The sequence below is a fragment of the Lithobates pipiens genome, unplaced genomic scaffold, assembly GCF_037356315.1.
Source record: "Lithobates pipiens isolate NorthernLeopardFrog02 unplaced genomic scaffold, aLitPip1_a1.2 Scaffold_16, whole genome shotgun sequence".
NCBI lineage: Eukaryota > Metazoa > Chordata > Amphibia > Anura > Ranidae > Lithobates > Lithobates pipiens.
The window spans coordinates 600471054-600498406 of record NW_027507748.1 but is presented as its reverse complement, the minus strand read 5'-3'; positions in this window follow the sequence as shown (position 1 = coordinate 600498406).

Here is a 27353-nt window from a genome sequence, read left to right as displayed (position 1 = left end):
GCCAGGCTCAGCCAGTTTCAGTTGGCTACCGACTGGAGCGCAGTCGATACAGAACTATTCTGTCGCCATTTCACTGGTCTGCGCTCCCCACTGTGCACCAACTGCCAGTCGGCCACCCACACAGCTAGCTGGTGTTCGGAAAACGAGGGCAGACGCCTTCCGTACTTTCCCCCCTTCTCAAACACAGCTCAGAGTTCAGGAGCATTTACACAGCACCCAAAAGAAGACAAGTTAGGTCGACCCATTAAAACGCTAGGAGGGGCTCAAATTTGTAATAACTTCAACATCGGGGGTTGCCATTTCCCTCCACGTCTGCCTCGCTTACCACCAAGCTCACCCCAGAATCGCCTGTGGGATCAAAAAACCTAACCACACATGACTGAGCCGCATACACATCGGATGGCTGCACTTCTACCTTCTTTCACACCCGTCACCCTCACTAGCAGCCTTCCTACTGCAGGGTTTCACCGTAGGTTTCCACACGGGGTTTATCACTCTTCCAGACACCACCCACGAATGCCGAAATCTACTGTCAGCAGCCTTGCACCTTGCTGCAAAATGAACTTGACCGGGGATACATGATCGGCCGCTTCTCACACCCACCTTTTTCTGTTTGTAGAGTCAGCCCTATCGGGCTTGTGAAAGGAAAATTCTCTAATAAACTTCGTTCAGTCTATGATTTGTCCGCGCCTCATTTTTCTCACGTACCTAGTTTAAATTCCCTTATACCCTCAGAGGAATTCGGCCTCAAATATTCCTCCATAGACCTTGCCATCCAAACCATCCTCAGCTTAGGAGCTGGCGCCTGGCTGTCCAAGGCCGACATCGCGGACGCTTTTAAGTTATTACCGATTCATCCATGCCTATGGCAATGGCACGTGTCAAATGGAAGGACCAGTACTATTTCGCCACAAAACAAAAATTGGACGACTTTCTGCTTATTGAGAAACCTGGGGAAACCCCAGTAGATCTAAATAGCCTTAGGGAAGTTTTTGCCAAACTCAATATACCCATAGCAGAGAAGAAGGTGGAAGGCCCTGCACAACGCATCACCTTCTTGGGTATCATCCTCGACACTCAAACCATGCAGGCTAGCTTACCTCTCGACAAACTAACCCGCATCAGGGAGGTCATCCATACCTTTACGGTTACCCAAGGGTGCACCAAGAGGCAACTTCAGTCATTGCTCGGGATGCTCAACTTCGCGGTAAGGATTATCCCCCAGGGTCGATCTTTCGTCTCCCGTCTCTTGGTATTTCTTTCTCAAGTCCAAGACCCCGACCATGTCTTCAGGCTAGATCGAGCAGCGACAGCCGATCTCAACATGTGGGACGATTTCTTAGCAAATTGGAATGGCATCTCAATGTTTATCCCATCAGTATCCCCCTCTTCACCCCAGATAGTCACTGATGCTGCAGCCTCCACAGGCTTTGCAGCGATTTTTGACCGTCACTGGTTCGCAGTCCCATGGCCGCCAGAAATTCTCGCAATCCCCGGGTTCAGTCTATCATCCTCGTTATTCGAGCTATATCCTATAGTGGCTGCAGCGCAAGCCTGAGGCAGTAGCTGGGCGGGACAGACAGTTACTGTCGTTACAGACAATCAAGCCACAGCCAACATCATAAACAAAGGCCGTTCCAGTCACTGGCCATAATGTCATTTCTACGCAGGCTGGTACAGTTATCCCTTCAGCACTAATTTAATCTTCTCTGCATCCACATCCCAGGCAAGTGTAATACCTTAGCTGATGCCCTGTCCCGCCTTAATTTCGAATAGTTCTTTTCACAGGAACCTGGAGCCGACCCAACCATGACTACTATCCCACACTGGTCTCAGCTAACTCTGCATTGAATCCATACCTACGCAACGCTACCAAGCTCATTAACCTTTCGTTGTCTCACAACACGATCAAGGCCTATCGTGCTGCCTGGAAAATGTACAACAGATTCCTAGTGGCCTTTCCCGGGGCAAGCCCAAGAGATCTCCATCATATCCTTGCTTTCATTTCATACTGCCACACGCAGATGACTTTGGCTCACAATACGCTCACTCAGACTCTATCTGGCGGGCATCCAACACTTTATTTCTTTACAAGACCCCGCCAAGCCGTCCTTATTCGCCGCTCACGCAGTCAAGACAATTCTGCGTGGTATTCTCAAACAACAGCCGCAAATCAGCAGCAAACGTCTTCCCGTGACCGGCGCCATCTTTCGTGAGATATCGCTCATCCTCTCTCGTTCCCCTTTTGGCCCCTTTCCTAGCCTGGTCATTAAAGCAGCCATTTACCTAGCCTTCTACGGTTTTCTGCGCCCCAGCGAATTTACAGTCACCAGCTCCCGCTGTAAGACGATATGCAGACGGCACCTCACTCGCCACCAAACCTTCTTCACCCTACATCTAGAGGTGTCTAAAACACAACAGGTGGGCCCAGGGACGGACATCAAGTTTTTCGAAACCTTCAATACCTGGTGCCCCGTGGCCATCTTGGACCAATTACTAGTGCACTTATCCGATCCATCACCCGACAGCCCGTTATTACCATTTCCAGTTAAACCTCTTATGCCGCGTACACACGAGCGGACTGTATGGCCTACTTAGTCCGCCGAAACACATTTCAGCGGACAGTCCGCTCGTGTGTGGGCTTCAGCGGACTTTTTCAGCGTGCAGTCCGGCGTACTAAGAATTTCAGTTTTTTCGAAATTCTGTCCGTCATACTCGCATTTCGGCGGACAATCCGGCCGTGTGTATGCCAGTCCGCCGTACTTTTGAAATGAGCGGACTTTTCCCGCCCGGAGAAAAGTCCGCTCATTTCGAGCGGGTATCCAGGTAGGCGGGTCCCGCGAAGGAGACGTCGCTGGCACCGCCGCCTGGTATGGACTTAAAGGGGAACCCCAACGCCGAAAAAAATCGGCGTGGGGGTCCCCCCAAGTCCACAACAGACCCTTGTCCGAGCACGCTACCCGGCCGGCCAGGAAAGGGGGGCGAGCGAGCGCCCCCCCCCTCCTGAGCCGTACCAGGCCGCGTGCCCTCAACATGGGGGGGTGCCTTGGGGAAGGGGGGGCCGCGCGGCCCCCCCACCCCAAAGCACCTTGTCCCCATGTTGATGAGGACAAGGGCCTCTTCCCGACAACCCTGGCCGTTGGTTGTCGGGGTCTGCGGGCGGGGGGCTTATCGGAATCCGGGAGCCCCCTTTAATAAGGGGGCCCCCGGATACCGGCCCCCCACCCTATGTGAATGAGTATGGGGTACAATGTACCCCTACCCATTCACCTGTAAAATAAAAGTACAAAAAAAAACACAACACACGAGATAAAATACTTTATTGCACAGCTCCGGGGGTCTTCCGTCTTCGGGGGTCTTCTCTCCGGACTCCTCCGCTATCTTCTTGTAGCTCTTTTGCTAGTGGAGGAGTCCGTCTTTCTTCCTCGCCGCCGGCCTCTTCTCCCGACTTTGGGGGTCTTGTCCCCCTCTTCGGTTCTTCTGCCGGGCCACCGCGCCTTCTTGTAGCTCTTTTACAGGCGGTGGCCCGGTCTTCTGTCGCCGCCGCCGCCGCCGCCGCCTTCCGTTCTTCTTCTTCTTCTTCTTCTCCTTCTTCTCCAGGAGATGTTGACTCGACGCTCTCTCCGGCCACAATGCCAGGGCCGCACTGCGCGGCCACTTATATAGGGACAAGGGGCGGTGTCACATGGCTTTATGTCACATGGGTTGGTCACATGGGTTGATGTCACATGGGGACTATGACATCGTAAGGGGGCGGGGTCACCATGTGACACCAACCCATGTGACATAAAGCCATGTGACACCGCCCCTTGTCCCTATATAAGTGGCCGCGCAGCGCGGCCCTGGCATTGTGGCTGGAGAGATCGCCGAGTCAACATCTCCTGGAGAAGAAGGAGAAGAAGTAGAAGAAGAACGGAAGGCGGCAAGGGCGACAGAAGACCGGGCCACCGCCTGTAAAAGAGCTATAAGAAGGCGCGGTGGCCCGGCAGAAGAACCGAAGAGGGGGACAAGACCCCCGAAGTCGGGAGAAGAGGCCTGCGGCGAGGAAGAAAGCCGGACTCCTCCGTTGGCAAAAGAGCTACAAGAAGATAGCGGAGGAGTCCGGCGAGAAGACCCCCGAAGACGGAAGACCCCCGGAGCTGTGCAATAAAGTATTTTATCTCGTGTGTTGTGTTTTTTTTTGTACTTTTATTTTACAGGTGAATGGGTAGGGGTACATTGTACCCCATACTCATTCACATAGGGTGGGGGGCCGGTATCGGGGGTCCCCTTATTAAAGGGGGCTCCCGGATTCCGATAAGCCCCCCCGCCCGCAGACCCCGACAACCAACGGCCAGGATTGTCGGGAAGAGGCCCTTGTCCTCATCAACATGGGGACAAGGTGCTTTTGGGTGGGGGGGCCGCGCGCCCCCCCTTCCCCAAGGCACCCCCCCATGTTGAGTGCATGCGGCCTGGTACGGCTCAGGAGGGGGGGCGCTCGCTCGCCCCCCTTTCCTGGCCGGCCGGGTAGCGTGCTCGGACAAGGGTCTGTTGTGGACTTGGGGGGGACCCCCACGCCGATTTTTTTCGGCGTTGGGGTTCCCCTTTAAGTCCATACCAGGCGGCGGGGCCAGCGACGTCTCCTTCGCGGGCCCCGCCTACCTGGAGACGCGCTCGAAATGAGCGGACTTTCCTCCGCGTGTGTGGGCGAGTCCGTTCATTTCAAAAGTAGGTCGGATAGTACGGCGGACTTAGTACGCCGTATTAGTCCGCTCAAAAAGTGCCGTGTGTGGGCAAGTAGCCCTTTCGGAAATTCCGACGGACAGTCTGGCATACTTTTCCGCCAGACTAAGTACGTCATACAGTTTGACCGTGTGTACGCGGCATTAGCTGCAATCAGTTTATCAGTCATGTCAAGATCCTCCTACGCAATATAGGCCTTGACCCCACTCATTATTCAGGACATTCTTTCCGCATTGGAGCAGCATCAGCAGCCTCACGCAACGGAGTTCCAGCACATGTGATCAGGAAGTTGGGAAGATGGAAATCCACCTGCTTCGCTCAGTACATTCCCAACCCACGGTCCGAAATGTCTCAAGCCTTCTGCGGCCTTGCTCTCAAATCATATTGTCTTGCCATAATAAACTACTTTATCCCTAAATCAAGTCTTTTGCGCCCTTCTCTTAGCATACCGCCCAGTAGCACAGGGCTCACTGCCCAGCTCACCTGGGTTTACCTTACCGCAGACCAGGGCACACTTCAGGTCTATTTTATGTTGTTCGTCATGTGGCGTGTTTATGTTTTCCTTCCATATCTTTGAGGACGAAGGGTTTTGACCATAAATATATATATAAATATATATATATATATATACACACACACACACACACACACACACATACAAATTTCAGTTAATAGTGGTAAGTGATCAATCATCAAGGGGGACCCCAGAAACTCAGAATGTGGGGGGTGACCATCTTCTGCAGAAAGAATACTCTAACATAAGGGGGGTGGGTTACTAATATAAGGAGGAAACCCTTTATATCAGTGCCCCTTACATTATCGTATTCACTCCCCCCTTACATCAGTGACCCCTGACTGGCCTGGCGGTGCTTTCACTGACCTCCTCTCAGGTGCACTGCGTGGGGCTCAGTAAGTCGGCTCCAGCTTGGTGGCTCTGGTTTTATCCTATAGTCTCAGTCCACACAAGTCTGACTTCTCCCATGACCCCAATCCCGGCGGTGCTCCCACTCTTGACTCCTCTCCAGACTCCCTCAGAGACTGCAGTCATGCTACAGGAGATGGTCAGAGACTGCAGACTTGATGCAGGAGCTCAATGTAGCCTCACCAGTGCCCATCAAATGCAGCCTCACTGTGCCCACCAATGCAACCTCACTGTGCCCACCAATGCAACCTCACTGTGCCCACCAATGCAGCCTCACTGTGCCCACCAAATGCAGCCTCACTGTGTCCATCAAATGCAGCCTCACCGTGTTCATCAAATGCAGCCTCACTGTGTCCATCAAATGCAGCCTCACCGTGTCCATCAAATGCAGCCTCACTGCGTCCATCAAATGCAGCTTTACTGTACCGTGAATGCAGTCTCACTGTGCCCATCATTGCAGCCCCTCCTGTGCCCCATGTCCCAGTCTGCGGGAAGGTGTGTTGTTGATGCTTGGTATGGTACCTTGCATGCCAGCAGGATATCCATGATGGCCAGCAGCAGGCAGGGTTTGTTCTCGTTTTGGATGGGGACGGTGCTCCTTACAGAGGATCTGTCTGCTGTGAGATGGAGTGGTCCTCATTTTCCAGCCCCAGTCAGCCTGCCCTCTGGTCCTGGGGAAGTGGAGAGCACTGGGTGGGAGTTGGAGAGAAGGGGGAGCAAAGAGTACTGGTGGGGTTGGAGAACACATGGGTGGGAGCAAAGAGCGAGGGGGAGTGGAAATCACAGGGGTGGGGAGTGGAGAGCGCTGGGGGGAAAATTGAGAGCACTGGCCAATAAGCACTGGCCAATAAGAACAGGGGTAGAGAGCACGGTAGGCTGAGAGCACTGGGGGGGCTAAGAGTGTGGGGTGGTGAAGAGCACTGGGGGGGGGGCAGAAAAACAGGGGAAGTGGAGAGCAATGGGGGGAGCTTGAGAGCACCAGTGGGGGCCAGAAAGAACAGTGGTGGATAGCACGGGGGACTGGAGAGCACTATGGGGGGTGGAGAGCACATGGGTGGGGGCAAAAAGCAGGGGGAGTGGAGAGTACAGGGGTGGGGAGTGGAGAGTGCTGGGGGGGAGCCAAAAAGAACAGGGGTGGAGAGCACGGAGGGTGGAGAGCACTGGGGGGGGGGCTGGAGAGTACCAGGGGGGCAGAAAGAACAGGGGTGGGGAGAATGGGGGCTGGAGACCACTGGGGTGGGGGCTGGAGAGTGATGGGGAGAGCTGAAGAGCACTGGGGGGGGAGAACAAGGGGGAGAACACTGGGGGTGGAAAGAACAGGGGGAGAGCACTGGGGGAGAAAGAACAGGAGGGGAGAGCAGGGCACTGGGGGGAGAGCAGGAGGGGGAGCACTGGGGGGAGAGCACTGGAGGGAGTGTAGAGCACTGGGGGGGAAGAACAGGGGAAGAACACGGGGGAGAGCACGGAGGGGAGAGGACTGGGGGGAGTGGAGAGCACTGTGGGGGGCAGGGGCGGAGCACTGGGCAGAGTGGAGAGCACTGGGGGGAACAGGGGGGGAGAGCACTGGGGGGACAGGGGGAGAGCACTGGGGGCGAACAACACTGGGATGGTGGCTAGAGAAGGATGGGGAGAGCTTTAGAGCGGGGGGCAGCAAGAACAGGGGAGGAGAAAACTGGGGGGGCAGGAGAGTGTGTGGAGGAGAGCACTGGGGGGGACAAGGGGGAGAGCACTGGGGGGAGTGGAGAGCACTGGGGGGGGGGCGAGAACAGGAGGGAGAGCACTTGGGGGAGTGGAGAGCACTGGGGGGAGAACAGGGGGGAAAGCACTGGGGGGGCAGGGGGAGAGTACTGGGGGATGAACCGGGGGGTGGAGAGCACTGAGATGGTGGCTAAAGAAGGATGGGGAGAGCTGGAGAGCGGGGGGGGGGGGGGCAGCAAGAACAGGGGAGGAGAGAACTGTGGGGGGGGGGGCAGGAGAGTGTGGTGGTGGAGGAAAGCACTGGGGGGGTGACAGGAGAGTGTGGTGGTGGAGGAGAGCACGGGGGGGGAGGGCAGGAGAGTGTGGTGGTGGAGGCGAGCATTGGGGGGGGCAAGAGAGTGTTGTGGTGGAGGAGAGAGCACTGGGGGGGCAGGAGAGTGTGGTGGTGGAGGAGAGCACTGGGGGGGTGGCAGGAGAGTGTGGTGGTGGAGGAGAGCATGGGGGGGGGCAGGAGAGTGTGGTGGTGGAGGAGAGCACTGGGAGGGGGGCAGAAGAGTGTGGTGGTGGAGGAGAGCACTGGGGGGGGCAGGAGAGTGTGGTGGTGGAGGAGAGCACTGGGGGGCCAGGAGAGTGTGGTGATGGAGGAGAGCACTGAGAGGGGGTCAGAATAGTGTGGTGGTGGAGAAGAGCACTGGGGGGGGGGGGGCAGGAGAGTGTGGTGGTGGAGGAGAGCACTGGGGGGGGCAGGAGGGTGTGGTGGTGGAGGAGAGCACTGGGGGGGCAGGAGTGTGTGGTGGTGGAGGAGAGCACGGGGGGGGGCAGGAGAGTGTGGTGGTGGAGGAGAGCACTGGAGGGGGGGCAGGAGAGTGTGGTGGTGGAGGAGAGCACTGGGGGGGGGGGGGGCAGGAGAGTGTGGTGGTGGTTTTTCAAATGTTTTTTTTATTTATTTTTTAAGAATATTAATGCTCTTTTTTTTTTTTTTAGGTTTGCCCTCCACTTTAAGCTGTTTCTATAGTTATTTGTGCCCGAGTTGATGTCAACCATCCCTGATTTATCAAACTTTCCTATCAAACTTTCCTTGTTATCTTTGAAGGAATTAGCTGGTCAGGCTGGGAGGAGCTTCACAGACATGTTAACCATTTACTGTCCTCCTGTGCTTGAGAAATGACTGTTAAAAAATATGTATTTTTTTTGCCGTTTATAGTTATATCTTGTAAACCCCTGTTTGCAGTGACCAATGTTTTTCCACACTGGTCACTGCTAGGACACACTATGTCTGCAGTCTTTAACCCTCTCCTGTACTATGTGTGCAGTCTGTGACCATCTCCTGTACCATGTCTGCAGTCTCTGATCATCTCCTGTAGTATGTCTGCAGTCTCTGATCATCTCCTGTACTATGTCTGCAATCTCTGACCATCTCCTGTACTATGTCTGCAGTCTCTGACCATCTCCTGTAGTATGTCTGCAGTCTCTGTCTGTCTCCTGTAGTATGTCTGCAGTCTCTGATCATCTCCTGTACTATGTCTGCAGTCTCTGACCATCTCCTGTAGCATGTCTGCAGTCTCTGGTCATCTCCTGTAGTATGTCTTCAGTCTCTTTCCATCTCCTGTACCATATCTGCAGTCTCTGATCATCTCCTGTAGTATGTCTACAGTCTCTGACCATCTCCTGTATCATGTCTGCAGTCTCTTATCATCTCCTGTAGTATGTCTACAGTCTCTGACCATCACCTGTACTATGTCTGCAGTCTCTGACCATCTCCTGTAGTATGTCTGCAATCTCTGATCATCTCCTGTAGTGTGTCTGCAGTCTCTGACCATCTCCTGTAGTATGTCTGCAGTCTCTGTCCATCTCCTGTACCATGTCTGCAGTCTCTGATCATCTCTTGTACCATGTCTGCAGTCTCTGACTATCTCATGTAGTATGTCTGCAGTCTCTGTCCATCTCCTGTACCATGTCTGCAGTCTCTGATCATCTCCTGTAGTATGTCTGCAGTCTCTGATCATCTCCTGTACTATGTCTGCAATCTCTGACCATCTCCTGTACTATGTCTGCAGTCTCTGACCATCTCCTGTACTATGTCTGCAGTCTCTGACCATCTCCTGTACTATGTCTGCAGTCTCTGACCATCTCCTGTACTATGTCTGCAGTCTCTGACCATCTCCTGTAGTATGTCTGCAGTCTCTGACCATCTCCTGTAGTATGTCTGCAGTCTCTGACCATCTCCTGTACTATGTCTGCAGTCTCTGACCATCTCCTGTACTATGTCTGCAGTCTCTGACCATCTCCTGTACTATGTCTGCAGTCTCTGATCATCTCCTATAGTATGTCTGCAGTCTCTAACCATCTCCTGTAGTATGCCTGCAGTCTCTAACCATCTCCTGTAGTATGTCTGCAGTCTCTGACCATCTCCTGTAGTATGTCTGCAGTTTCTGACCATCTCCCGTAGTATGTCTGCAGTCTCTGACCATCTCCTGTACCATGTCTGCAGTCTCTGATCATCTCCTCTACCATGTCTGCAGTCTCTGATCATCTCCTGTACCATGTCTGCAGTCTCTGACCATCTCCTGTACTATGTCTGCAGTCTCTGACCATCTCCTGTACTATGTCTGCAGTCTCTGACCATCTCCTGTACTATGTCTGCAGTCTCTGACCATCTCCTGTACTATGTCTGCAGTCTCTCACCATCTCCTGTACTATGTCTGCAGTCTCTGACCATCTCCTGTACTATGTCTGCAGTCTCTGACCATCTCCTGTAGCATGTCTGTAGTCTCTGATCATCTCCTATACTATGTCTGCAGTCTCTGACCATCTCCTGTACTATGTCTGCAGTTTCTGACCATCTCCTGTACTATGTCTGCAGTCTCTGACCATCTCCTGTAGTATGTCTGCAGTCTCTGATCATCTCCTATAGTATGTCTGCAGTCTCTGATCATCTCCTATAGTATGTCTGCAGTCTCTAACCATCTCCTGTAGTATGTCTGCAATCTCTGACCATCTCCTGTAGTATGTCTTCAGTTTCTGACCATCTCCTGTAGTATGTCTGCAGTCTCTGACCATCTCCTGTAGTATGTCTGCAGTCTCTGACCATCTCCTGTACCATGTCTGCAGTCTCTGATCATCTCCTGTACCATGTCTGCAGTCTCTGACCATCTCCTGTAGTATGTTTTGCAGTCTCTGACCATCTCCTGTAGTATTTCTGCAATAAAGGGGGCTACAGGCACAGTAGGTGGTTAGGGAAGGTGTACCTAGGCATGGTGGATAGTGAGGGATGGGGGCCCAGGCATGTTGGGTGGTTAGGGAAGAGGGCTGTAGGTGCAGTGGGTGGTAAGGCAAGGGAGGCTGCAGGCATAGTAGATAATGAGGAAAGGTGTCCCAGGTGCAGTGGGTGGTAATGGAAAGAATGTCTAGCAGGAGCGTAACTATAGGGGGTGCAGCAGTTGCACCTGCAACTGGGCCCTGTGCTGCAGGGGGCCCATGCAGCCCCCTCTACATATGGCCGGCAGCAGCATAGGCAGCTAGGGGTACCAGTGCACCATGCACACGGGTGGCTGGAGGTGGAGGGTGACTAGCAGAGCTCCATGCTCGACTATCTCACTGGCTGCTCTTTAGTTGTGCATTCCCCGCATGACCTGTGTCCTCGGCCGGCTCCTCAGAGTACCCCTCTCCTGCTCCATGCATTGCCGCTCAGTCCGATGTCTGTTCTCCCCAGCCTGAGTCCCCCCCCCCCCCCGAGTCCAGCCCACACTGCAATGCATACTTCTCCCGGGTAAACAAACGTTAAGCACACAGATGCAGTGCAGCCCTATGAGAGCCGACTCCCCGGAGGACACTGCAGGCTTGTCTGCCAGCCCCCTCCCCCCCCGTCATACACAGATGATGAAAGGTCTTTCTGGGAGATATGCTGATCGCCCGTCCAGCAGACTGGAAGGAGCCCAACATGGATGAGTGCGCAGCCTACAGCTTGGTCATGGTGAGTGAGAGGACCCCATCCCCCACACACCATCACGTGGGGAAAGGGACACCCACCTCCCCTGGGGACAGGGACCCCTTCTCACCTCGGGACAGTAACTTCATCTGCCCTGGAGAAAAGGATCTCATCTCTTCTGGGGACGGAGACCCCATCCTGCCTAGGGACAGTCCCCCAATGGGGCACCTAAAAATTAAAAAAAAACTAATAAAAAAAAACTACTGATACCAGTGGTGGAACTACAGGCCTCACAAAGGTCATACCTGTGACCACGCCCTGGAGTTCCACCGCCGGACTCGGAGGGAAGGGCCCTGGCTGGGGTTAAGGGGGGCCCTTCATGGCTTCTTACATCTGGGCCCTGAAGGTTCTAGTTACGCCACTGATGTCTAGGCACAAGTGGTGGTTAAGGCGGGGCTGTAGAGAAAATTTTAATGTAGCATACAGGGCAAGGGGTTTCATAATCCAGGGCCCACCAAAATCCTCAGCACCAGGCCTACGATGCTCCTAATCCAGGCCGAATGATCAGGCCACAAAGGTCGCACTTGCAATCAGGCCCTGGTGTTCCGCTACTAATATATTTTTTATAATGGCACACAGTGAAGTAATTAAAAAGTGCCATTATAAAAAAAAACATTGTGACAGATTGTCACATAATACACACTGGGATCTGTGATCGAAGAGTGTATTGTGCTATTATTTATTGACAATGCACAAAGCCATTCCATTTTTCTTTTTGCATTTTTTTTTTGGGGGGGGGGGGGGGGCGCAAGTAGCTGGTCTTGCCTAGGGTGCAAATTAGTCTAGCACCGGCCCTGTGAGCAGAAGTAAGGAAATATCTAATCAAGCTCTTTTTGATTTGTTTATAGGAACCTGGCAGGATAAGCAGCACAGTAATTTGGGGCAAGTTGGGGAATCGATCACACACAAGCCTATCATATAGTTGCATTATATCATCCCAAAAGCGGGTGAGTGATCATTTTTATGCCGATAGAACATTTATTTACTGTAAGCAAAGAAAATTTTTTCTTGGTTGTCTAATTTGTTGATAAAAAAATGCTGATAAATATTCAGCCAGGTTTCCATAGTGCTCCAATGAGTCTGTTTGCCACTTTTCCCATTTGGTATTGTTACATCCCAGGTTAGGCGTGCCGGTGTACTACATCACTTACAGGTCTTTTTTTCTGGTGAATGGCGTATTAATTCACACCACTCCAAAAAAGCTATTCCTGGTGAAACGTGTAAGCGAGAAGCATGGGTTGTATAACTGGACCTCTGGACTTCTTCGGTGTCCTCACAGCTTGTGACAACAATGTCAGCGATCGTGTGCAGCAGGTGATCATGACAGCACTTTGCAGGGGGGCAGCATGAAAAAAGTCCCCACCAGCTTGCTCTACACTTTTATTATAGCAGTCTTATGTGGCAGACTGGGCTGAGAGGCAAATTGGTCTAGTGCCCCCATAAAGCAGCCACACTGCTTCCGGTATGCGGGTGGCCAGCATTCGGCAACCAATTCTAATTTTGACTGTCCTATCATCCTGGACCACAAACCTTCCTCACTGTGCTATATGTTTTCTGCTGCACCATTGGCATGGTTATATCTTCTTAAGCCCCATACACACTATCAGATTTTCTGCTGATTTTTGTCTTCAGATTTAACAAAACCATAAATTCTGAGGTCAAACCTTAGGACTTTCAATTTGTATGCAATCGGAAGGCCCTTGCACTACATGGTTTTGGTAAATCTGAGGACAAAAATCAGCAGAAAATCTGATAGTGTGTATGGGGCTTTAGTCCTCTCCATAAAATTATCAGAAGTTTGTGCTTAAAGTAGAACTATAGGCAACACTTTTTTTTTCATTTTGGATAGAGTAAGGGAGGGTTATAGCCCCTGTCAGTTTATTTTTTACCATCCCTGTCCCATTGCAGTGATTTCCCTTCACTTCCTGCCCCATAGCCAATCATTAAGTGAGAGGAAATCTATGCAAATTAAGGGAAACCATTGCTAATCCCCCCCTCAAGGCCCTTAGAACTAGTGTCCCCACTCGAAAATTTCGGGGCAGGTCTTAAACAGCAAGGGGTGTGGCCTTGACAGGAAGGTCGGGTCATATTTAAATTAGGGGGTGCACGAATTTAGTCAAGCCTAGGGCAGCATACTACTGCGAGCAAGGACTAGAATGCGCATTGACGCATATACGCGCTGGCATTTGCGCATACACAGATGGGAGAAAGCATCGGAGGAGGACTGGGTCGGTGGCGGAGAAGACAGAAGCGGCAGAGAAGATCGGAGGAAGAAGACCTAAGAAAAAATACCGGAGGAAGAAGACCGAAGGAAAAAGACCGGAGACTGAACACCAGAGGGAGAAGACTGGAGGAAGATTTTTAATAAAGTCAAAATCTTCTCTTGTTTTTATTTACACTACACTGTTTTTTTTGGGGGGGGGGGGTGAATGGGTAGGGTACCCTATACTCATTCACATTGGGGGGAGGGATCTGGATCAGCCCGGGGTTGTCAGGAAGAGGCCCATATATGGGGACAACGTGCTTTGGGTTGAAGGGGGCACAGAACCTCCCCTGCCCCAAAGCACCCACACCCCCATATTGAGGATGTGTAGCCTGGTATGGTCCGGGGGGGGAGCGTTCGCTCATCCTCCCCTTTCCTGACCTGTCAGGCTGCATTCTTGGTTAAGGGTCTAGTATGGATTTTGGTGAGACCCCATGTCGTTTTTTTTGCTATTTTGACACAAGGGGCCTGATATGGATCTTGGGGGGGACCCCATGCTGTTTAAAAAAAAAAAATTGGCGGGGCTCCCCTTCAAGATCCTCAGAGCACTAGTCGCACCACAAATCGGATCATCATTATCTGACTTGGATACGACCTCCATTCAAATGAATGAGCTGGTAGCGTGGCTTAATGCCGTGTCTTAACGTTTACACGTGTTTACAAGCAGTTACAAGTATTTGGCGTTTAAAAAGCCAGTAAACTACAGTCCTGAACCCGATTTATCTGCTTTTAATAAAAGTCAGTAAACTCAACTGCCTCTACTACTATTATTATTATAACTACTATAAACGACTAAGTGTACATGTACACATAAGTTAACATTGAGGAGAGTTTAGGGGCTACTGAAAAAAACGCTCCCAACTGCTCCTAAACGTGAGTTTAGCAGCTGCAGTGTGCATGAGGCCTAAGAACTAACCTACAGAACCTATCTTTTTGGTAACTCGGGGATTGCCTGTATAGTATTTACTAAAGTTTAAAACACTGAGCATTGCACTCTTACATGGTATTATTCATGCAAGTTTGGAAGTTATGCAATTTATTTCCATACAACAATCATGGTGACATATATATGATATATGCGATTTCTTTATCATACATCACGGGACACAGAGCAACAATAATGAGTATGTGGGTTATACACCACCTATAGGTGAATAAACACTGGCAGATAGTCAAACAGGAAGTCCTCCCCTATATTAGCCCTCCTACCCAGGAAGTACCTCAGTTTTTTCGCCATTGTCTGTAAGGTGGTGGTCACTAATGTGATACATGTGCTCTGGGAGCATACTTGGAGGTCTGGAACGGTCCTACCGAGAATCATGGGCTTCAATCGGATTCATTTAAAAAAGCTGTCAGCCAAAATGGATGGTACCCAAGAAGATTCCTTGAGGTTTGCCTGTAATGCAGCGTTACGGTACTGGACACTGCATAATGGAACCATGTGCAGTGTTTGTTCGGACCAAGGTTCTTTCCTGCAGGGTGCTATACAGGTCCAGGGGAGTGGACCCTACATTAAGAGGGACCCAGTCCCTAAAGGTCTTTTATGACAAAGCCCGCCGTGACGGGTGAAGATTGGACTCCTGTTATAGCTCTATACAAGTCACTCATTCATTCATGGTCAGAGTCCTGCAGCAGGAATGGTAAGTCTGCATTTTTTTGCAGTCTCTCTTTAACAAAAAAAGAGAGATTTGACTGTCTGGTCTTCTCTCAGTAGTCCCTAGGGGCACTGTTCTGTTTAAAACCTGCCCTGTGTACTTATTACCGTGTTTCCCCAAAAGTAAGACAGTGTCTTACTTTCTTTTTATCCCCAAAAGCCCCACTATGTCTTACTTTCGGGGTATGTCTTATATTGGAAAAAAATCCCAGCATGCAGAGCTGCACTGCGCTACAGAAGAGGACTACAAGTCCCAGCAAGCAAGGCTGCACTGCATTACAGAGGACTACAAGTCCCAGCATGCAAGGCTGCACTATGGAGGACTACAAGTCCAAGCATACAAAGCTGCTATGCTCAGCAGAGGAGAACTGTAAGCCCACACAGCCCGGTATGTTGGGACTTGTAGTCCTCCTCAGCTGCATCTTGCGGTTACATAATAAGAGCTGCAGAGAATCTCTTCACACCCCCCCTCCCCCTCCCCCTCCTTGGTCTCTCTCTGTATGACCAGCACTGACCTGTACCGGGAGGACACAGAGCCAGTGACACCTGTCGGCAGTGATCCGGGACCTGGCGCAATAATCCCCTTCTCTGTGGTTGCGTCGCGCCGTTCTGATCAGTCTCGGGCAGCGGCTGTCACTCACAGCCGAGCAGAGTGAAGCCACCTCCCCCTCCTCTTGTATGGCTACACAGTGCTGTGTATGGAGGAGGAGGAGGAGGGGGAGGCTGCTTCAGTGAAGCCGCCTCCCCCTCCTTCTCCTTCATGGACAGCACTGTGTAGCCATACAAGAGGAGGGGGAGGCGGCTTCACTCTGCTCAGCTGTGAGTGACAGCCGCTGCCCGAGACTGATCAGAACGGCGCTGTCTCTTCAGTCGGAGGGAGAGGGCGCTGGCCTGGCACCCCCCCCCCCAGGGTGTGGCACCCGGTGTGGCCCGCACCCCCCGCCCCACTCTTAGTACGCCACTGGAGGCGGCAATACCCCCGTGTTTCCCCGAAAGTAAGACATATGTCTTACTTTCGGGGTACGGCTTATATTAGCCGACCCCTCTGAAACTCCCGATACGTCTTACAATCGGGGGTGTCTTACTGTCGGGGAAACACGGTAGGAGTATGGGCTGTCGTTTCTCCTCCAGCCACAAGAGGGCGCATAGGCCTATTTCTATATAAGCAGGAAGTGGAGGGCAGGTTCAACATGGCCTCTTGAGAAAAAACAGCAGCACATGGATACTAATGACGTATAAGTACCTACTATGGGAGAACTGTGTGGGCAGACAAGTCACGATTATATATTACATACTTACTGCTTAATGTACAACTGTAAGTCCACACACCCCTAACAGTGCACTTTAAAGTGTTGTGTTTCCAGAATTGTGTGCATTTGGCACAAAACTAGTATGGGGGCTGGGGCAGTTGAACAGGTGCATACTTGCAAACTGGCTTAAGCTTATGTTTGCTAAAAGCTCATGTTGCTTAAAGCTCTGCTTGCTTAAAGCTCACTTTTTTTTTTTTTTTATAAATTCTTTATTTAGAAACAGAAAGGGTATATGACGGTACAGAAAATAAAGCATGACAATGTATAAAACAGAGTTTACAGAAAGTCGTAACAAGTGCTTAAACCACGTAGTTCGAGGGATAGCTAAACAAATATACATTCAATTAGGTGTTATTCTTTGGGGTCTAAAATTCAGCCATATAACCTGTAGTTGTAGCGCTAACCACCCAATTATTGAAATTGATGAAGTTGGAGATATGAAAGTAAGTGAGATCCGGGATCTTCACACCAGGATCTATAGCTATGAAGAGTACGGAAAAGAAAAGGGAGAGAGGAGGGGGAAGAAGAGAGGGAAAGAAAAAAAAAGGGAGGGGGGTTGGAAGGTGGATAGAGGACCGTTCTCCAGTCCCTCCCCCGTCGACAGGGTCTTTCTCTTAGGTGCCTCCGTCAGCTAGGTTAGTCATCAGCCCTGTGTACTCTGAGAAAATAAACTTGTGCCAATAGTACCATTTCTGATGGAATTTCTCACTGAGACCCCTCTCAGCAGCCACCAGATTCTCCATTTTGTTGATAGCGGCCACTTTTTTCAGCCAAACCGCCGCCCCTGGGGGCTCCATCTTGCTTCCAGAACAGGCCAATGTTATCTATATATATGGTTATCATTAACCAATCATAATAGGGAAGAGGGGAGTGGTTAGTACAGGGGTGTACATTTCATATCATTACATATCATTAATAGTCAGATGATTAACCTTGTATAAAATAGCTGACATAGGTGACTAGAGTAACTTATGCCATCTGCTTTCATGACCCATAGTCAAGAGTCCTGCTTCCTTGTTTTATGTCTCATTGCACAGGAAAGGTGGCCCAGACATATTGAGCCACAACAGAACAAGTTGTTTTAACTCGAGTCTTAATATATATATTAATATATATTAAGATATATGTATTTATATGACTTGTGGAAATTAGATTTTTCCAACAGCTTACCTGTAAAATCATTTTCTTGGAGTACATCACGTGACACAGAAATCCCTCCCATCTTTTTTGGGATTTCATCGCTTTGCTACAAAACGGAATTACCTCCTGTGTAGGAAGGGTTATATAGGGGAGGACTTCCTGTCCGACTATCTGCCAGTGTCCATTCACCAATAGGTGGCGTATAACCCACATAATAATTAGTATGGCTGCACTGTGTCCCGTGACTCCAAGAAAATAATTTTACAGGTAAGCTGTAGGAAAAATCGAATGTTCTCATCATATACTTGCATGAGTAACAAACTCTTTTTGTTTAATGGAACAATCGGTCTCAAGTTTTTTTTGTTATATTTTTATTTTTTTCAATTTTTTTTTAAAATCATACAAACTTACAAGGTACAGTGACAGTGATTTCATCAAGTACACAATACCTGAAATAAAGAGTTTAACTATCTACTTAAAGTAGACAAGGATAGCAGAGCCATACATGGTGTGGTATTAGTCCAGTTGATGGAGCTTTAAGGGCTGCAGGATGTATAGGGGCTGCTGAATATTAGAAATTATATTTACAGACTAGTCTAAGTATTATTCAAACTTGTCCAATTGTTCGTTACCTACTGAGACATATTCCAAGATTCAAAGGGAATGGGGAAATACTTTGGGACTTGGTAAGAAGTGTATGACACTGCAGTCTCAGCTGCAAGCCAAAAAGGTGAAGGGAAAATAGAAAGTAGGAGGAGAAAGAGGAAAAAAGGAGTGGGTGTGTAGCCACGGAGGGAAGGAGAAGTTGTCAATCATAATTTTCACCATCCCCCTAGAGTTGTGTAAATTTAAATCCAGAGGTTCCAAATATTGTTGTATTTTTCAAGTGTCATATGTTTAGGCTGATGGGAGTGCTATGGTTTGCACCTCCTTAACACCGTTGAAGAGTTCTAGTTTTTATGGGTAATAGATTGTTTTACTGCTATCAGAGATCGTGTAGCTGTTAGGAAGTGGGGAATAAGTGCAATATATTCATAAGTGCTGGTATATGTGGAAATGACAGTCATAGTACATTTATAGTGGGCACTGGGCGGGATCAAGGGGCAGCTGGAATCCATGAATATTGGAGACCGTGGAATTGATTTACTAAAGGCAGATAGACTGTTCACTCTTCAAGAGAATTTTCCCTTAGTATGGTGAATGAGGTGAAGATCTACCATCTATTCAAATCACGTTCTAGCAAAAATTATTTTTTATTTTTTATTTGTAGGTATGAATAAAAAGCTGCCTGTCTATCCCATCAAAAACTCCTGTAAATAGGTTTTATTTGCTGCAGGACTGACCCATGTGGTCGTTAGAGCTATCTGATATTGCTGGAATACAGTCAAAAATATTATAATACCTGGCCTGCTTATTGGAGATAATTCACTATTCAGGAGTCTAGCAAATTATGAGACAAATCATATTTCAAGAGTTCACTATATATGGTTCCTGAAGATTGAGCAATCAGTTTTTGGAGACGTGTTTTTCAATGAATATCTTGTTGCACCTACATGCACGGTAACGTGAGGATATACTGTAAGTAAAATAAAGTACAGAGTCCCGCGCTCTTCAGTTCTGCACCTATTGATAACTATGAATAACGTTGTCACTATTTAAGGAAACAAAGTTTTACATATATTGTTTTTTTTTTTTTATTGCGTCAAACAAGGCTTTCTCTTTTCAATAGTGTCTTAGAAAAAATATTTTATTTTTGATGCACTCTACAGGCAAAAGTTGTAGCAATATGGAAAAAAAAAAAAAAAAGTATTTTTTTATAGTTTTACCAGTATTTGTTTTAAAACAAAAAGTGTTCCTGTGGATAAAAGTGCACATTTTATTCAGTATTGTGTCTTGTTTACAACGACTGTAAAATGCTCCTGAAGAGCACATGCTATGTGTTTTTTTCTGTTTAGAGTTCCTAAAGCCATAGTTGGGTTTTAGGGTTAATTATACCAAATGATGGTTTCAGTACCAGTCTAGCTGGATTGCACTGGGTTCTGCTTGGCCACAGGCGTCGCTGTCACCACTTGCAAGTGTGAGAGCATAGTCTAGCTTGGCGTATTGAGTGCCATTCTTTCTCGGAGCCAGCCCAGTGGGAGTGTCATCTTGCTGTGCATTCTCGGAGAGGGTACTTAAGGTACTGAGATCACGTGCTTCTGGGCAGGGCAGCCATCAGAAAATGTGGGCCCCCTTACACAGCTTTAGGCCTTGCCCCCCCCCCCAGCCTTACCGCCAACATTCCCCAGGGTCGTGCCCACAGGCCACCCCACGGAATCTGGCCACTATCCATCCCACCAAGTCCTTCAGTGCCTCAGTCCCCTCACACCTGTACACTCTCAGCCCCCTCACACCTGTAGACTCTCAGCCCCCTCACACTTGTACGCTCTCAGCCCCCCTCACACCTGTACGCTCTCAGCTCCCCTCACACCGGTACGCTCTCAGCTCCCCTCACACCGGTACGCTCTCAGCCCCCCTCACACCCGTACGCTCTTCAGCCCCCTAAAATCTGTATGCTCTCAGCCCCCCTCACACCTGTATGCTCTCATCCCCCCTCACACCAGTATGCTCTCAGCCCCGCACATCTGTACGCTCTTAGCCCCCGACATCTGTATGCTCTTGGCCCCCCTCACACCTGTACACTCTCAGCTCCCCCTCACACCTGTACTCTCTCAGCCCCCCCTCACACCTGTACACTCCCAACACCATTCACATGTGTATATATGACATGCACATACACACACACACAGTCATGTATACACACACACAAGACATGTACACATACAGAGATATGTACATACACAGACATGTACACACACACACAGACATGTACACACGCTGGCCAATCTGGCCACTAACCATCCCACCAAGTCCTTCAGTCCCTCAGTCCCCCTCACACCTGTACGCTCTCAGCCCCCTCACACCTGTACACTCTCAGCCCCCTTACACCTGTATGCTCTCAGCCCCCCTCACACCTGTACACTCTCAGACCCCACACATCTGTACGCTCTTAGCCCCTCCACACCTGTACACTCTATGCCCCCCTCACGCCTGTAAGCTCTCAGCCCTCTCACATCTGTATGCTCTCAGCCCCCTCACATCTGTATGCTCTCAGCCCCCCCACATCTATATGCTTTCAGCCCGTACCACATCTGTATGCTCTCAGCCCCCCTCATACCTGCATGCTCTCAGCCCCCCTCGTACCTGTATGCTCTCAGCCCCCCCTCACACCTGTACGCTCCCAACACAACTCACATGTGTATATATGACATGCATGTGTACACACACACACACACAAGACATGTACACACAGAGGCATGTACACACAGAGAAATGTACACACAGAGAAATGTACACACAGAGAAATGTACACACACAGGCATGTACACAGACACACACACAGCCCCCCCTGCACAACAACCCTTACTTGTAAGGTGGTCCTAGTCCCAGCTCTTGTTTCCACGTGTAGAGGGGTGCACATGCAGGAAATGGCCATATGTGGCAGCAAAGAGCCCGATGTCAGTGCAATGACAGAGCAGGAGCCTGCAGACTCACACACTTACAGGAGCATTTACGGAGCTCTTCTGCACCTGCCCCGCCTTCTCACATCCCTGCCAGTCGGCCGGGACCCTCCAGACACTGGGGCCCCTTACAAGTGTATGGGCTGTACCCCCCTGTTGGCCGCCCTGCTTCTGGGTTCCGGTCCAGAAGATCTTTCTGTCTGCTTGGTTCTGGTCCCCCTGACCAGCCCCCATGGCCCTCATAGCCTGGGGTGCGGATCTATCCAATTTCAAGTCTCAGGGCTGGCTAGCCCGAGGCAAAGTAACTGGGATGAAGATTCAAAAGTGGTCCGGTGCCATCTCATCTGTGGAGTGGCCCAGCAACTGGAGAAGCACCCAGGGGAGGACTCTTCAGGAGAAGGCCACACATAAGCCTGGCTTCTGAGAAGGAGCCTGCAGGCTCATTTAAAGGACACTAAGTGAATCTACACTCATACAGTATCACCGGACAGGCTGCGAGATACTGGTACCTTATGATAGCTCTCTAAATTTATCTACGTCCCTCAGTTACATCCAAGTCTGTGGCAGAGACTTTTGTTCAAGTGTTCTACATTCAAGTCAGTGGCAGAGACTTTCGTTCAAGTGTTCTACATCCAAGTCTGTGGCAGGGACTTTGCTTTATTTAGACACTCTATCGGCTGCTAGGCTTACTGAGAGGAGGTCTATCCGGTAGCTGTGAGAATCCAGTTGTGAGCGGTAATTCTCTGGATTTCTATGGTGAGAGACTTTCTATCTTTTGCAGTTTCAAAAGTTCCTGAACTTCCTACCCAACCCTCTACCCTTCTTTGAGAGACTGTTTTGTCTACTTGTTTTAAAAAAAAATCCCAAAAAGTGGATTCAGTGTCAGTTTCTGTAATTCTTTGGGCCATCTACCTCGGGAAACCCCTAGACGCACACGAGGTCAAGAAGGTAACGGTAAGCCCATTAAAACCAGCCGTTCCTTCGGGGTCAGTGCTACAGTAGAAAAACATAGAAATAACATTGCTGCATCGTAGTGGTCACTTACATGCAAACACTGTAATTTTCCACAGTAGCAGAAAGATCTGCTGCTGTGATAAAACATAAGGATGTCATTTTTGGGGGGTGTGTCTTATGATCCCTAATGGTATAAGTATATGAATATGTAGGTGGGGTTAAACCGTGCCTTAGGCGCGCCCGCACCTTTTTACCAGGACCCGCTTAGTACCAGGCTAACTTAGGCCTAACACACAAGCCATACTCACAGTCCACAGCCCATGCAGAATTCTGCTTCTGCCTCCATGGGCATATATAGTGTGTCTTAAACAAGGTTTGCCCTAAATACACACTCACTAACACTTCCTCCATCAGGCTTGGTGTCTTTCACATGGTTACAGGATAGAACTCCTACTCCCTTATCCACCACCAGCTCCTAGCCTGACCAGGTTTGCATTAAGTTGTTTCACTGGTAACCCATCTCCCAGTGTGTGTTTCTTCTTGATGTTATGGTACCAAAAAATTCTAAGAAATTTTAGTTTTGCTCTTTTATGATTCAAAAAGGCAGAGCAAGATGTCCTCATGCAACATGCATTTCATTTAGGCCCTGCATTTCATATTCACTTTTAACCTTACATTTTGTAGACAACCTAGTGTCAGCCCACATTTTTAAAATAAAAAGGAGGTCTGGGGGAAATGACCCCCAGTTTTTCTCAAGTTAAGTCTCCCTTGTTACTATATATAGTAAATACAGCCAGTTTAAATTAATGGGAAAATAATTTTGTATTGTGGGCTAAGCACTGGATAGTGCATAACCCTAGTAAGGTAAGACTTCTAATAATGGACTCTTTATTATAAGTATAAAAATCATTATTATTTAAATCAAATAGGATATTTTATTTCCATGTATTTATTGAAAGATGAAATAGCAGTAGTTTACTAGCAAGACACCGAGTCATTCTTTATCCTTCAAAATACCAAGACTAAGTTCATGTTGCGGGTTAGGTAAACATTTTAATTTCTGATCCTTTTAAGGATTTCATGTCTCTTGTCTCATAAAACAGATTGTGGGAGAAATTTCATTCATCTCGCAAGGCAATCTGCCTGGGATTTTGGAATAGAATGAAAATAAATAATTGTGCATGGTATAAAAATGTAGGATATTACATTACATCCATTTCATATCACTAACAAACAGGGGTTTTGGCTGAAGACAGCATTACATAAGGTCTTGTGCTACAGCAATCAAAGGAATTCTAATCAGTTTAATTCAGTTCATCTTCTGTTGTGTTTGTCTAACTTTGGATATTGCTTACTTGAACAATATAATAGTCTGAAGATTGTATTTGAAGAAACTCAGCATGTGGGAAGGAGTAAGAAATAGTTTCATGGTTATGTGAGCATATCTTTAATGCTACTTTGTATTTCAGAAAACATTTATAGTGTAGTAGAGGTGTTAATCAATTTATCCAAAGATTTTAAAATATTTGCTTAGAGGCACTTGTCAAAAAAATCCTGCCTGCAGTAATACGAACTTCTAACAATTGGAAATGCTTGTTATTGCTGTGATATTGCAGGTAGATATTGTGCGATATGCACCTTATGCTCCAGGCCATCAAATATCCTTTTATTAAAGGATAGCAGGGAGCCCATGTGGTTCATCACTGGCATTATTATACGTGCCAAATTGTTGGCTATTCTTTAAAGTATATATGAGCCCTTACCTTATAAAACAACCTATTCAGTTTAAAATAGAAATGAAAGGCAAAGCATTTGTGTATAGATATGAACATTATTTATTTTTTATTTTCTATAAGTGATCACATTATTATTATTATTATTATTATTATACAGGATTTCTATAGCGCCAACAGTTTGTGCATCACTTTACAACATGGGGACAGACAGTACACTTACAATACAAATCAATACAGGATGAATCAGAGGGCCCTGCTTGTTAGAGCTTACAATCTAGAAGGGAGGGTCAAGTGGAACAAAAAATAATAACTGTAGGGGATGAACTGATGGTGAAAATGCAGTTGTTAGGTGTGGGTAGGATAGGCTTCTCTGAAGAAGAGGGTTTTCAGGGATCGTCTAAAAGCTAATAGAGTAGGAGATAATTGGACAGGTCGGGGTAAGGAGTTCCATAGGATTGGAGAGGCTCTGGAAAAGTCCTGGAGGTGAGCATGGGAGGAGGTGATGAGGGAGCTAGAGAGCAGGAGGTCTTGGGAAGAACGAAGAGAACAAATAGGTTGGTATTTAGAGACTAGGCTAGTGATGTAGCTGGGGGCTAACTTGTGGATGGCTTTGTAAGTAGTTGTTAATATTTACCCTCTGTTTTTAGCTGCATAAGGACCTTAGAGAGCTACTGGAGGAAAAACAGCAGCACCCTGGTGTTCCCAGTGAATGGTTTTGTGGGTGGAAGGGAGGGAAGGTTGTGTATCAGCACCAGTGTGATCATTGGACAAAGGCAGGCTGAGTTCCCAGCACAGCCAAAAAACTGACCACACTGGGATGGATGTGCTCTCATGCCTAGCTTGGTCAGTTTTTTAAAAGGAAAGTAGAGGGACTGGCAGGGACACCAGGGATTTCACAAAAAGGAAGCAATACAAAGAAAACAGGATACTTTTTCATACAAGTACATGAAACAGCAGGTACATATTAGGACTATGATGTGGTAGGTTAACATATTCTTTAAAGGGAGTTTGAACATTCCCATTTACAGTATATCAGCACAAAGCGGAGAGAGTTGGAAGAAGCAAGCCACACAAGCAGGTACCGAAAGCACACACAAAAACAAGAAATAAAAGGCAAAACATTTGTGTGTATATAATATACTGTGTGTGTGTGTATATATATATATATATATAAATAAATATATATATATATATATATATATATATATATATATATATATATATATATATATATATATATATATATATATATATATATATATATATATATATATATATATATATATATATATATATATATATATATATATATATATATATATATATATATATATATATATATACACACACACATATATATGTGTGTATGTATCTATATATATATACATACATACACACACACAGTATCTTACAAAAGTGAGTACACCCCTTACATTTTTGTAAATATTTTATTATATCTTTTCACGTGAAAACATTGATGAAATGACGCTTTGCTACAATGTAAAGTAGTGAGTGTACAGCTTGTATAACAGTGTAAATTTGCTGTCCCCTCAAAATTACTCAACACACAGGCAACCATTAATGTCTAAACCGCTGGCAACAAAAGTGAGTATGCCCCTAGGTGAAAATGTCCAAATTGGGCCCAATTAGCCATTTTCCCTCCCTGGTGTCATGTGACTCTATCAGGGCTGGGCTCAGCCCTTCCTTCTCTGGCCACTCAGTTGGCTAATTGCCAGCTCCTATCTCTCCACAGTGACTCTCTTTTGCAAGCGTCCTGTATATTTGCAGTCTCACCCTTGCCTCCCTCACCTCCCATGCCTCCTGGTACTGAGTCGTTCAGTGAAGATGAACTCATGCACTTGGGCTTCACACATCTCTCTGTGGATGAGAGAACCCTTAGGAGGAGGAAGAGATTGTGCCTTTATTGTGGCCAGGCAGGTCACTTTATGAAGATTTGTCCTACCTGTCCAGGGAATGCTTGAACCTTAAGGTCCTGTCACTGACAGACCTTAGGTGACGTTGTTTCGTCCCCAGTTATCCAGAAGGATAAGCCCCTGGTTTCGGTTACTCTTTCTTGGGCTGAGTCTTCCAGTGAGATACAGGCTCTAATCGACTCTGGGGCTACAGGCCTGTTCATTGATGCTGTCTTTGTATCGAAGCACTCAATACCGCTGCTTTGTCCCAGAGAGTCTCCGTACTGCCGTGCTCCAGACTTACCATTCTCCCAAGGCTGGTGGCCACCCTGGGAAGAATCAACTCTTTTGGGCCATTTCCCAACAATTCTGGTGGCCTAGTCTACGTGCTGATGTATGTAACTGCCTTCCTAGCTGTCTTTTCAGTGTGTGTTCAGAGTAAGACTCCACGACACCTTCCAGTGGGCCTCCTACAACCCATACTCAATGAAGAGAGTCCCTGGACCCACCTGTCTATGGATTTAATTGTGGAATTACCCAATTCCCAGGGCAACACAGTTATCCTTATGGTGGTTGACTGGTTCTCAAAAATGTCTCATTGTGTTCCACTGAAGACATTGCCCACTTCTAAGGAACTGGCTTCCATATTTGCTTGGGAGGTCTTTCGCTTACATGGGCTACCCAAGGTGATTGTATAGGACAGGCTGTCAGGGAAATGGCCGTAGGAGAACAGGCTATAGTGTCAGTTGTCAGGGAGCCATCAGCAGGAGAAGGGCTCTAGGACCCAGAATCTCTGGCAGGAGAAGGACTTTAGGACCCAGTATCTCTACCAGCAGGTCACATGGGCCTATATAAGGAAGTCTGCTGGTGTCTGCAGTTGCTGGTTTGTCAGTCTTCCTGTGTTCCTGAACCTCTGTGAAAGTACTATTTGGATTCCTGTTGTGACCCGGCTTGTTCCTGACCTGTCTGATCTGCTCTTCTGGTTTTGACCCCCTGGCTTGCTTTGCCGACTTGCTGTCTTCTCCTATACCTGATCCCGGCTAGTATCACGGACTTTGCTACAGTTACCTGTTCCTGCCTGCTTCCTGATACCAGATCTTTGATTTGTCCCCGTTTCTGCAACCTGCCTCATCCTCCTGCTGGATCTACTGTGTTTGACCCCTGGCCTGGCTTCCACTACTGCTCCTTACGCACACCTTGCCAAGTATTGCCGAGGATTCTTATAGACTTTAACTCTGCTGTGCTTCCTGCATTACCTGGTGTCCTTCAGGTGCCCACCAGCTCTTGTCTCCGGAATCCATCTGGCAACCTGTGCTTCTCTGAGCACTACACCCTCTGTACCCAACTTCAGGGGTGTACTGCACTCAGCCGCAAGGGGAGCCCTCTCGGCATTTCGGCCTCCAACCAGGTACGTGACAGTACAAACCAGCCATGACTGAGGCCGACGGAGGTGCTTCCCCGCCCAAAATGATGTGTCAACAAGTCACCACCCT